Raw genomic sequence first — 11102 nt, 5'->3', positions numbered from 1 at the left:
GTTTGGCTCCAGCGTGCAGATCATTAAAAACAAAGGAGCAACTGTCGCTGCCTTCTTCGTGGCGTGATGGGATAGGGAGGAGATGATCCCGTCACACGCAAGCTGCTGCTAAATGACTGTTACGTAAGCATGGTGGGGAGAGCAGCTGCTCCGAGTCATTTCATGCTCTCTGTAAACCGCTGCCTCTCTGCACCACTTCTTGAAAAAATCACCAAATTGATTCCTTCACCCCTCTGCCCCCTGTTTTCAACTGAAGATTTTCCCAACTTATCACCTGTATGAATACTTAAATGTCCAATAGAATATATGTTAATTGCACAAAAACACAGACAATGGGCTTTTAACACCTTTTATTTTAAAAAAGCACACAAATTGAAACAGAAAATCTTAGTAAAGTGCAGATAGCAAAATGTCAGATTTGCAGCATTATGCAATCTGGCTGGAAAAACTCTGCATTTTCCCAGGCTAACCTCTCGGTGAGTCTCGGGGCGTAACTCCGGTTCCTGCTGAACTGAGCCAGTGCGCCTTGTATCAACTGTTATCAGCTCAGTAGGCACTGGAGGTCGAGCCCAGTCCTGACCCCTGCAGTTTCCTGACCTCACCACAAGTGTGCGCCAATTGCCAAGAGAGATAATCTCTCTCAACCCTGTAGCTATTGTGTTCAGGCGTTAAACTGGGAAACTCTGTCTGAAAAACGAAACTCTCTGCGGCCATGCCTTTCTTTACCCGATTTTCTGCATTCATTTGCCCATGTAGTTCCCAAATTCTAACATTTCATTTGCACGTGTAGCTGTCAAAATGCAAAGTAATCATGACTAAGGACTTGTGTTACTTGGTTGCGGCATTACAACCAATTACAAGTCAGGCCTGAAGTTGTCGACATTTTTTTGGATGTAGTTTAAAGTGCTGGTGTCTCCTGCAGGCCCTGTGACTTTTTTTACCGTCTCATAGGGTCTCAAATAAACACAAAACAATCACATGAACTACAGACACAGGTATGCAAACAATGGAGTGTCATTGAAAAAAACCTTCTTCACCAACCTGATGAAGTGAGGATGGATCCCACAAATGCCTCCGGCGTGTTGTCGGGGCCTGTCGTCCCCCCATGCCTGGTCGGCGTATAGAGGGGCTGTTTGGGGGGGGGGCGGAACTTAGCCACTGTGAACATGGCCTTTCTGAGATCTGTTCACAGAGCGAGCTAAGTCCTGCTCCTCACCAAACATCACGGAGCGCCACTAGCCTTGCCGCCATATCCTGAGTACTGTGTTTTCCTTTCTCTGTTTTTCTCTGTGTGTGTGTGTGTGTGTGTGTGTGTGTTAATTTCCTTTTTTTCCACCGCTGATATGGATCGGTATGAAGATACGGTTCCTGACTGGGCCACTTTGGGGAGAGGGCTTTGGGGACAAAAGCGGCTTCTTTTTAGCACGTTGCTATTCAGTATTGCAGCATTACAGCTACATGAACAGAGAAGCCATAATGAAACGTTCTACAACATTAACCAGTGCAGGGGAGTGTGGCAGTAATAGTTTTACAAGTCCTGCAAAGAATAAAAAGAAAAAGGAAAAAAACTCATGGTCACTTCAGAATCGATATCTTCTGTACGTCTTTAATGAACCCATTAACAGACTTTCTTTTTTTGCTTGGCTCTGTTGAAGTAAAATAGCTAAAATTTCAACATTTGCCCTATATCACTTTCAAAAAGCCTCCACCGCTTTTAAATGCTGGGAGGACATTTATCGTTACAGCGAAACATCTGAAGTATTTTCCGAACTGCATGCATCATGCAGCCGTTGGACCGCGCCTGGACCCTCAAGTTGGATGCCAGGTTGCTGAGGACCAATGGTAAAGGGCGAAAGGGTGGCGCGTTTGTTCAAGGTTTAATAATGTCGACGTGCAGGGGGGCTGGGCTCGCTGATGGGAGCGGATTGCAGCTGGTTGGAAATCCCTGGCAATGTGATTTTTTTTATGATATAATCCCAAATCACTCTGCCAGGAATCCAACCAGAAGCCCCACGGTCAAGAATTGGCCGGAGGTCAGCCAGTCATCACCCCGCAATTGTGTTCCTGCCACTGCGCTTTCACACACACCGCACTCACACACCTGAGAAAACACACTCTCAATGGACTCTCAGAGCCCTGTGTTTGGGTAACCTTCAGACAAGAGGTGGCTAAAGAACAGCATGTGTGTGTGTGTGTGTGTGTGTGTGTGTGTGTGTGTGTGTGAGACTGTTTACTTATCTGCACACTGCCCGGCCCTGAACGTTTAGCATAATGTGTGATGACAAGTTTAATCTAGTCACCCAGTATATCATCCCCAAACTGGTGTCCCGGTTCCGGCTCTGTGGGTGATGACAGTCCGGGCAGCGTGAACATGCAAATCGGGGGCGAGACGAGGCCACGCGAGCGACGGCAGGATTGCTCTGCGCTCCCCGTGCAGACCAGGCTGCTGCTGCTCCTGTGCCAGAGGTCTGGCCCTCGGTGCTCATGGGACTGAAGGTGTTTCGCTGAGCTCCGGCCTCGGAATTCGAGTGGGATTGTGCTCTTCAGGGGCCGTCTCGATCAATCTGAAATAGAAGAATGAGATTTTGTGTTTGAATTGACGTTGCTACGGAGTAAAATGTTGGTATCTACTAGGCTCTACCTGCCCCTGGGCGGGGTATTGGGGCTGTGTGAGCTGTGACGTACTGTGCCATAAACCAGGATAGCAGTTTCACAATGCAAGCATGCAAAGACCTGCTGGGACTCCCTTGAGCTGAATGTTGACGTGGTTCTATTCACACCGGCCGATCGGATCGATCGGATCAGATACTTGCCTGTCTCTCGTTGTCTCGACTCATTCTTAATGCTGCTTTGAAAACAGACACACACACACACACACAAAAAAAAATAAAAAATCGGATTGAGTGACAGTTCACCCAAAGCAATAAGGCACGAAGTCCCACGAGAAGGGCCTGACCCCTGCAGACAGAGCCTTCTCACAAGGGCTGTGTTGTTACTAATCAACTGAGACGAAGCAATTAGCCCGCCGCACACACCACTCTGCCATGCAGCCGCCACCGCCCGTGGGCCGACCACTGCTTTTCCGAGGCCTCTCAAAATATTTATTCCCGCCCTGCGAACGGGACTGGAGCAGGAAATAAAACGGGCAAAATCCAGAGGGCACAGCTCCGCCATGATGACCCCTCAATCAGCTCTTTCAGATCATATTATTTCAGGAATAACTGGGGGTGTTATTTCTTTAATGACTCGACCTGTGAACGTAACAGCGGAACTGTGCAGATATCAGTTTTTGGAAACGCCATTGAAGAGGCAAGTCACAGAAAGCTGAAGGTCATCGGCTTGCCACTGATCCACAGACCTGAGAAAAATGAATGAACCTCTGAATGAATGCCTGCGCCGCCTGTGATTATAGTGTCCCCGAGCCGGATGTTACACACTCACACTCACACACTGCCCTTTCCAGCCACCATGTGCAATTATTCTGAAGCTTATTATTGTGTTTTATACAGTGTATGTACACCGCATGCCGAAAATATAAAATGTATAGCCAGTAATAATAATAGTAATAGCTTGTATTACTGCTATTGCATATTACTGCTGTTCCAGACAGATGTGTGCACTCTCTCTTTGTATTGAAGAATTAATCAAATGAATTAAGATATTTTTCCTCAAAGAGGATGGCAGACATTTTTGCCGCTCAGTTATTTTTTTTTTTTTTACCTCTACTAATTTTGGACACTGGCCGTTTATAATATTACATTACAAGAACTTTATAAAATATTACATTACAAAAACTACATTTGCTATCACATTTGTCTGAACTTTAAGGCTAATCTTAAACTGATTATAATTAATTAATTATATTTTAAATATATTTAATAGTATTATGAAACATGATGATAATCAAATAACCAATAAAACTTAACCTAGGAATAAATCACCTGCTTGAATAGGCAGTCTGCGAGTAAAATAGTTTGTTTGCAAATTTGGCCCGGTTCTAATTTATGTCACCAGTCATTCGACGGCAGATTATACTCTCAGATTAGTCCAAATCTGCCATGTAGAAACTAAACCTTCAGCAAAACCAACTGAGGATTGTTACTGTATTTGAAAGTTTTTTTTTCCTCATATGCTGTGTGTACATATCTGAGTGGGTGTGTGGGAGCGTGCTCACGGAAGAAATGGACCGCAGCCGACACCGTCTCTGGCGCTGTGCTGCTATTGCCAGGCACGCAGGCAGTCGGTCACAGGACCTCTTCTGCATCTCCGGCGCAGCCAGGACCCGGCGGCCGTGATTACACACGCTTTCCACAGCCACAGCTGTTATGGCTAGACAGCCGCAGGGGCAGGCCGGGGGTACATGTGATTGGTCCGGCTCTCCCCTGACGCCAGGCCCACATGCCCCAGTCTGGGAGGAAACTCTGGAGTGGACAAAGGCGGAGCAGTGCATGCTGGGAAAGCAGGTGGGCGGGCTTCTCGAGGCCGATGCAGGAGATAAGGCTGAATGTGTGCCCAGGATGCAAGAGAGGAAAAAAAAACAGGGCCTGTGGCCGAATGGGTGGGTTGTGACGCGCACACACACACGCACACACACACACACACACACACACACACACATACACAGTCATTTTAATAATGACTGCCAGAGAAGCAATGGGAACTGCGGTTTGAGATAGTGGCCTCCATGTTGGACTCACAGAGGCTCACGCACAAGCACCCAAAAAAAAATGTCTGAAAATTCTGTTAAAATTCAGGTAATTAGCGGCCCAGAGATAGAATGTATTGGAGATTTTAGAGCCACAGAACAGAACAAGCAGCGCACATCTCACTGAGCCTTGCTCATTGTTTTGCTCTTTCTGCAAATCTATTTGTCCCAATCTCTATATTTGGGAACAGTCTGTACTGAATACTATTATCCGTGTTCAAATGAGATCTGCCTCTCTGTGGTGCACAATGAAAGGTACCTGGCGGATAGATGGATGATGCAGTGTACTGTAGATTGTACACCCTCAAAGGCAATTTCTCGCCTTATTTGACTTACCTGAACAAACAATGTGTAGAATGAAAAAAATTGTGGTAAGAAATGAGGAAGCATGCAAACAATGTGTAAATGTGAGTGCGAACGCACACGTCCATAGGAGGGTTGGTAATGAACGGATTTCTGGTTCTGATTACCTGAGGAGCCATGTGGGGATCAGAGAGGAATAATAATATGTCCGCTGATAATTATATCGGCCCGCTCTGGCTTTATATTTGCCCGCTGCGGCAGTATATGAGGAATGACTTTAAAAGTGTGGCTGTTCACCTCTGGCCAGGGAGCTTTTTCAGAAACTCCACGGTCCCAAAATATCCAACAGACCTTATGCCGTAGGAACAGGCCATGCCAGAGTGTTTTTGGAAAAAGAATTCCTTTTATAGAACCAGGTCTGAACTGACAACAGCACATCACGATGTGTAACATGTGGCCCAAGTCGCCTCACCTTTCTGCATGATACACTCGTACAAGTGCCGACGGTGCCAGAAAAAAAAGGCCTTTCCTCGTCAACATAAAAAAAATAATTTTTAATTTTTTTTTTTTTGAGGGGGACTTTTACAACAGTGTGAGGACTGACTCGTTATTAAAATGGCGGCAATTGTGTCCAATTAACCTGGAAGGCACACCCGCGGCGCCCCACTGCTCAGCCTCATTGAGACAAGTAGCTACAGCGTCGCTTTCTCACACGTAAATTAAGGCTGGGAGAATGTGGGGCATTTATGAGTCTGGAAAAATGCAATAAACTCCCTCTCTCTGAATGCACCCATCTGTTGGACCTTAGAAGACTTCCTGTAAACAAGCGGCGGAGAACAAAACGTCTCGTGCAGGGCCCTCCTTAGAACAGCTCTTTCATCTTCATTTTCCTTCATTTTTCCCTGCCATTATGTTTCCCTGCCTCCTTCTCCTCCGCTCTCTTTTCCTCCTGTTCTCGCGTTCTCAGCTCCTCCTTCTCCACCCTGCAGAGTGGATTAACTAAGGTATACGAATCTTCTGAAATGCGAAATGTCTAACTAGTACTTTTTATTCTAACTTTTTTATTTATTTATTCTTTTGAATCCTGCTGGTGATTTGACAAATTTCACCCTCATTAAAATAGATTGTAATAATTATTTGAATCTAATGCATTTTGAATTCAAGTGCATTTGCGGAACTATAGCCATAACGCATCACATTTTCTTTGCATAAACTATATGAAATGTTATTTCTGCTCTTTGACGGCAATTGTATATAAACTATGGAAGAGCTGTGGCTTTGCGCGTAATCAAATGTATTTAGCAGCACAAAATCCAGTTTGAACACTGGACATTAAGGACAGTAATACAGCAGGAATGTGCCAAAGTGATAAAATCAGGTCCTGCTGATAGAGAAATTAGATTTTATCAGATGACTGGAATGTTCTTATATTTTCATACACAATTTAATTGAATGCTTTTACCTTTACACAAATAAATAATTGTATTGTTCGGTTTATTTACTGATCTATTTAGCATTTGTCTTTTGTAAATGTATTTGTCTTTATAGAACATTCAGTTTAAATGTCTGGCTTTAAAAGCTTTTTTGTGTATGTAAAATTTATGCATATAAACATCAGGTCACTGTGATACAAAGCAGAGTCCGGTTCGTCCAATCAGGCCTGCCGGCACACGGTCAGCATCGGGGTCCTGTCACCACTCCCGCTACAGCTTGGCTTGCTAATGGACATGCGGGGGGTCACCGCGAGTTCTGCCCTGTCAAAGATCACCCCCGATGCTGGCCCTCGGGAGCCGAGACGCAGGGCCCATCTGAAGGAGGGGTTGGGGGGGGGGGGGTTTGGTACTCAGCGCTCTTCAGCATTTGTGTGTCAGGTGGAAAAGATGGCTTACTTCCTCTTCTCTCCCCTCCGCCTCATGGACTTATTCAGAAAAGCCCAAATTTCTGAATTAAATTCACCCGCTTTCTCTACATCGCTCCCCCTGCCGCCTCTCCCCCGTAAATTTCCTTCGGAGGAAAATGACTCATTCATTTTGGGGGAATGTAGCTGAATGTAAACACATGTAGACTCCATTTTTCCAGGCACTAGCCTCGGTGTAAGATGTGGTCGGGCTGTTTGGGCCCTTGCTACAAAACAAAATTCTTGAGCACCTGAATGGAAACTGCCTGCTTTTAAGATGTCACTAACAATCGGCCATGTCGGGAGCGGACGACAGATTAGCATGGGTTCATTAAAACGAAAGCCCACCGCATTTTCCACCACAGCACGAACGTCGCGGCTCATCCTTAAAATCACTTTATTTCAGCGTGAAAAATTGAAACCAGCCAAATTCATAGATATTCCAAGATATTAATTCAATGTAATTTAATGTAATTTTTACAGCTATTACAAATAATCATTTAAAAATATACATATCATGTTTTTTTTACGACGTTTCAAATCATTTTTGCACCGTTCTGCTTAAAAAAGGATATAAATAGTCCACCAAAACAGCATGTGAGAACATGGTAAAATTAATACCATTAGTCTTAAAGCTTCTAATCTTCTGCGGACAGGACCAAAACCCTCAAACACCATGCATTGAAAGTAAGTAAAAATGCAGTTCACTCACAGTGAAGTGCTGCGTTCTGTTCGCAGCCACCCAAACAGGAGCCCAGAGCCCAGACTGTGGCGAGGATATAGCCCATCCACCCCCCCCATTGGTGCAGATCAGGGAGTCCCATGCCTGTTGCTTCCCCAGAAGCGGGCCAGTGTGCCGGGAGCTCCAGAGAGCGGCGCGGCACCACGCTCCTCCTCCGGCCGAGGCAGGAACTGAGGCGGAGGAGTACACATCATTCACACAAGTTTGTCTTTAAAGGCCACACCCAGCCCAGCGAGGAGAGGAGGGGAAACACTGCCTTTCCTTAAATAACACCACAGAAGGCCTGGGATCTTACGTTCGTCTGCTTTCTTGGATTCAGACTGCCAGAGTGCACCAGAAGGGCTTTTTTTTTCTTTCTAGTGAAAAGAAACTATTTAAAGCCACCATTTAACCACAGCTTGGTACTATTTGTTTCATTTAGAAGACGGGCCGTATGGTAAAATAATATATCGGGTGGCTCGCTGGCAAGTTTAAGATGATGACTAACACTTGGAGGAGAGGGTTAAGGTCCAAACTGCAGCAGTAGGAGCAGGCGGGGATCTGGCTTTATTTGTGCAGACCCATTTGATTGTGGGTCCGAGAATAGCTGCGTGTTGGACGTTGCACGGTTTCCTGTGTCCTTCTCACCGACGGGGTCAGACGGACCCCATGCCCACTCACTTTCTATGGTGCCAGTGTCTGTTTTGACACTGTTGGTACTTCAGAATGATAAAGATGATTTAAACCACATCGAAACCAGCCTCTTAGAGGAGAAGAAATCACCTTTGGCGGGTGTGGCGCTGTTCTGATTTTATTTTCAGTGAAATAAATCTTTCATTCATTTCATCTGCAAGCGTTTAAAACGTGCGATGCCACTGCTGTGTGAATATGACAAAAGGGCAGCTAAACATAGAATACATCAATAAATAACAGATAAGCTCAGCTCTTTTTGGCTGGGCGATGGTGGAATGCTGAAGTAGGTGCTATCTGTAAGTGCTGTAAAAGAAACGTGATGTCATGACTGCAATGACGGTGGGATCAAAACAAGTGTCCAGCCTTGAGGAGGGTTCGTTTTTTTTTTTACACAGGGAAGCATATGTTAATTTTAGGATCTGACATTGAATAAAAAAATTTAAAAAAGATTTGTCAAAACGTTTGCCGTGTGGATAAAAATCGAACAATAACACGGAAACACAAGGGTGTTCGAATTGAGTGAAACATGATGTCTAATTCATGAGACACATTAATGGGTGGAGCCCATAATTATCGGACACATTTCCATGAATGAGTTCAGGATCATAATCTACCTTCATTGTGCCATGTAATCACAATCAGAATGATTGAAGGTCTCGGCCTCACACCGTACCCCTTTATCACCTGCACCGACGATACCGTTTGAATGTTGCAGCCAATGTTTGTCCACGAGTTTCTGTTTACAACATAACAATTCGTGTTACTATGCAACCACATGCTAATTGGATCAGGCACTATCACTGTCCATTAGTGGAGAAATTCAATACAGGACATTCGGGGGCAAATTTGAATTATGTTTACTGAACTGATGGCTCGGCCGACTATGCATGCGTTTAGGCAACGTCTAAACGCATGCATAGTCTCGCGAGGTCCTAAAGACCCCTGGAACCGATTGAGAACAAGTAAACCCTCCCCCTCCCTCAGATCCCAATGGAGCAGGTTTTTACGCACGTAGCTATTTCACTTTGTAAGGGGATATGACACAATTAACTATCCTTCTCAAAAAACCCCGCAAAGAGCGTCAGACAAAGGAGCGAGCTTTACGGCAATAAAAGCCTTATTTAGTCTGGCTGCCTGCCCAGACGGCAAGTGAAAACAAAGTTTGCCCTTACCCTCCCTATCAGTGACTTCAGACAGCCAGACAGCCAGACCCGCTCAGAACACTCTCACCTGTCTCTCCCCAGAGAGGAAACCTAGAGCACACGAAGCCTAATGTGGGCGAATGTGCACATGCAGGTTCTCTGCATGTCAGGAAAGGAAGTTGTCATGTTTGCGTCTGTGCATAATAATGTCGGTTTGAAAAGGCTGAGTGTGCGCGCGTGTGTGTATGTGTGTGTGTGTGTGTGTGTGTGTAAGTGGAATAATGATTAGAGTAGTGGCTGTGTGTTTGCATGTGTATTTTGCATAAATGAGCAGGAGTGTCTTCACAAAGATGGCAAAGAATTTTTGTAAAACCGGGGCATTGTGCTTTGTTTTACCAATTGTGTTATTTGCACTAGACATTTCTACTGTAGTGTCCAGCGGTACACCGGTGTTCCAGAAATTGGTAAAAATACCAGAAATTGGAGGTGGTAGTCGTCACGAAAAAAATTGCCAAAACATACACTTTGTCTAGCTATAAATATGCTTGTTACATGCAAAAGAAAAACCTGTGCTTGTGTACAAAGTTTTATGCAACGTGTCTTATGCACTTGTGCACCCCTCTGGGACCCCGCTTCGCGAAATGTGGTACAAGTGAATGCGCAAGTGGATGTCCATTTGCTGTGTGTTTCAGGAGTGTGTGTGTGTGTGTGTGTGTGTGCATGAGTCACACCGGACAAAAGGCCACACCCTGCGTGGGTGGGAGTTCTCCGGGCCTGTCACTGCGCCGGCTCTCTTCAGAGTCGTTCACACAACCGCCTTCTTTGTTCAAATGTCAGCCGGAGAGACAGCGAGAAAAATGCTCTTCTTGTGCACGTGGACCAATACGTTTCCACTCTGCTGATTTATTTTTCCTGTTCTTTAAAAGCAAAGAAGTTTTCTTTTTTTTCCCCGAATTATAAATCTTGGGTGCTGTACAACTCTAAACGTATCCGTGTTTCCACTGCTGCGTTGTTGACATGTGCGATCTTACTCAGAAATCCGGCCTCTGCCATTGGAAACGAAACCTTGATCGATCTGCAAAATCGATCCTGTTCCTAATTACAAATGAGAGTTGAGAGCTGTGTCGTGGCAGCATGGAAATGAAGCGCACACGATCATGTGCTCCTTGCTAATTTCTTAATGGCGCACATCGAGTTTGCTCTGGGGCCACAGGCAGAATCTCAGCCCACTCCACCACGCGTCCAAATGAAAGCATCCTGCCTCAATACAGCCATCTGCGTCCCGCTACTTCTACCCGTCATCTTAGCCCCATCTTGTCCCATTTTCTCGTTCAGGGACAAATTTCTTGCCATGACTCAGTCATGAGGACTCTCAGAACACCGCCTTATCAGAGTAAATGGACAGAACGCGTCTGCTGTCCACCCTTTCATCCACGGAAAAAAGCAAAGTCCTCTGCTGCCACTCTGTCAGCGGAAAATGTGTGTGAGCTGCTGCAACAGATCCCAGAATCCTCTGAACGTGGACAAATGGAGCCGAGACAGAATTTTGCCTCGCTTTTCGGTGCAGTTTTGGGTGGCGGTGGCCTAGCGGGTAACACACTCGCCTGTGAAACAGAAGGGCACAAAGTCACAAGTTCAAAA

At 45.4% G+C, this 11102-nt stretch overlaps 1 long non-coding RNA gene across 1 annotated transcript; it reads right to left on the bottom strand.

Annotated features, from left to right (window-relative positions):
• Nucleotides 1-333: 333 nt before the first annotated feature.
• Nucleotides 334-7814, bottom strand: LOC114788582 (uncharacterized). The gene is made up of 2 exons (XR_003749554.1): nt 7618-7814; nt 334-2564 (listed from the first exon to the last, which is right to left on the bottom strand). It is a non-coding gene; the product is annotated as an uncharacterized LOC114788582 (long non-coding RNA).
• Between the last annotated feature and the right edge of the window lie 3288 nt (nt 7815-11102).

This window comes from Denticeps clupeoides, chromosome 4 (assembly GCF_900700375.1).
Source record: "Denticeps clupeoides chromosome 4, fDenClu1.1, whole genome shotgun sequence".
Lineage (NCBI taxonomy): Eukaryota > Metazoa > Chordata > Actinopteri > Clupeiformes > Denticipitidae > Denticeps > Denticeps clupeoides.
This window is presented reverse-complemented; position numbering and strand designations above follow the sequence as displayed.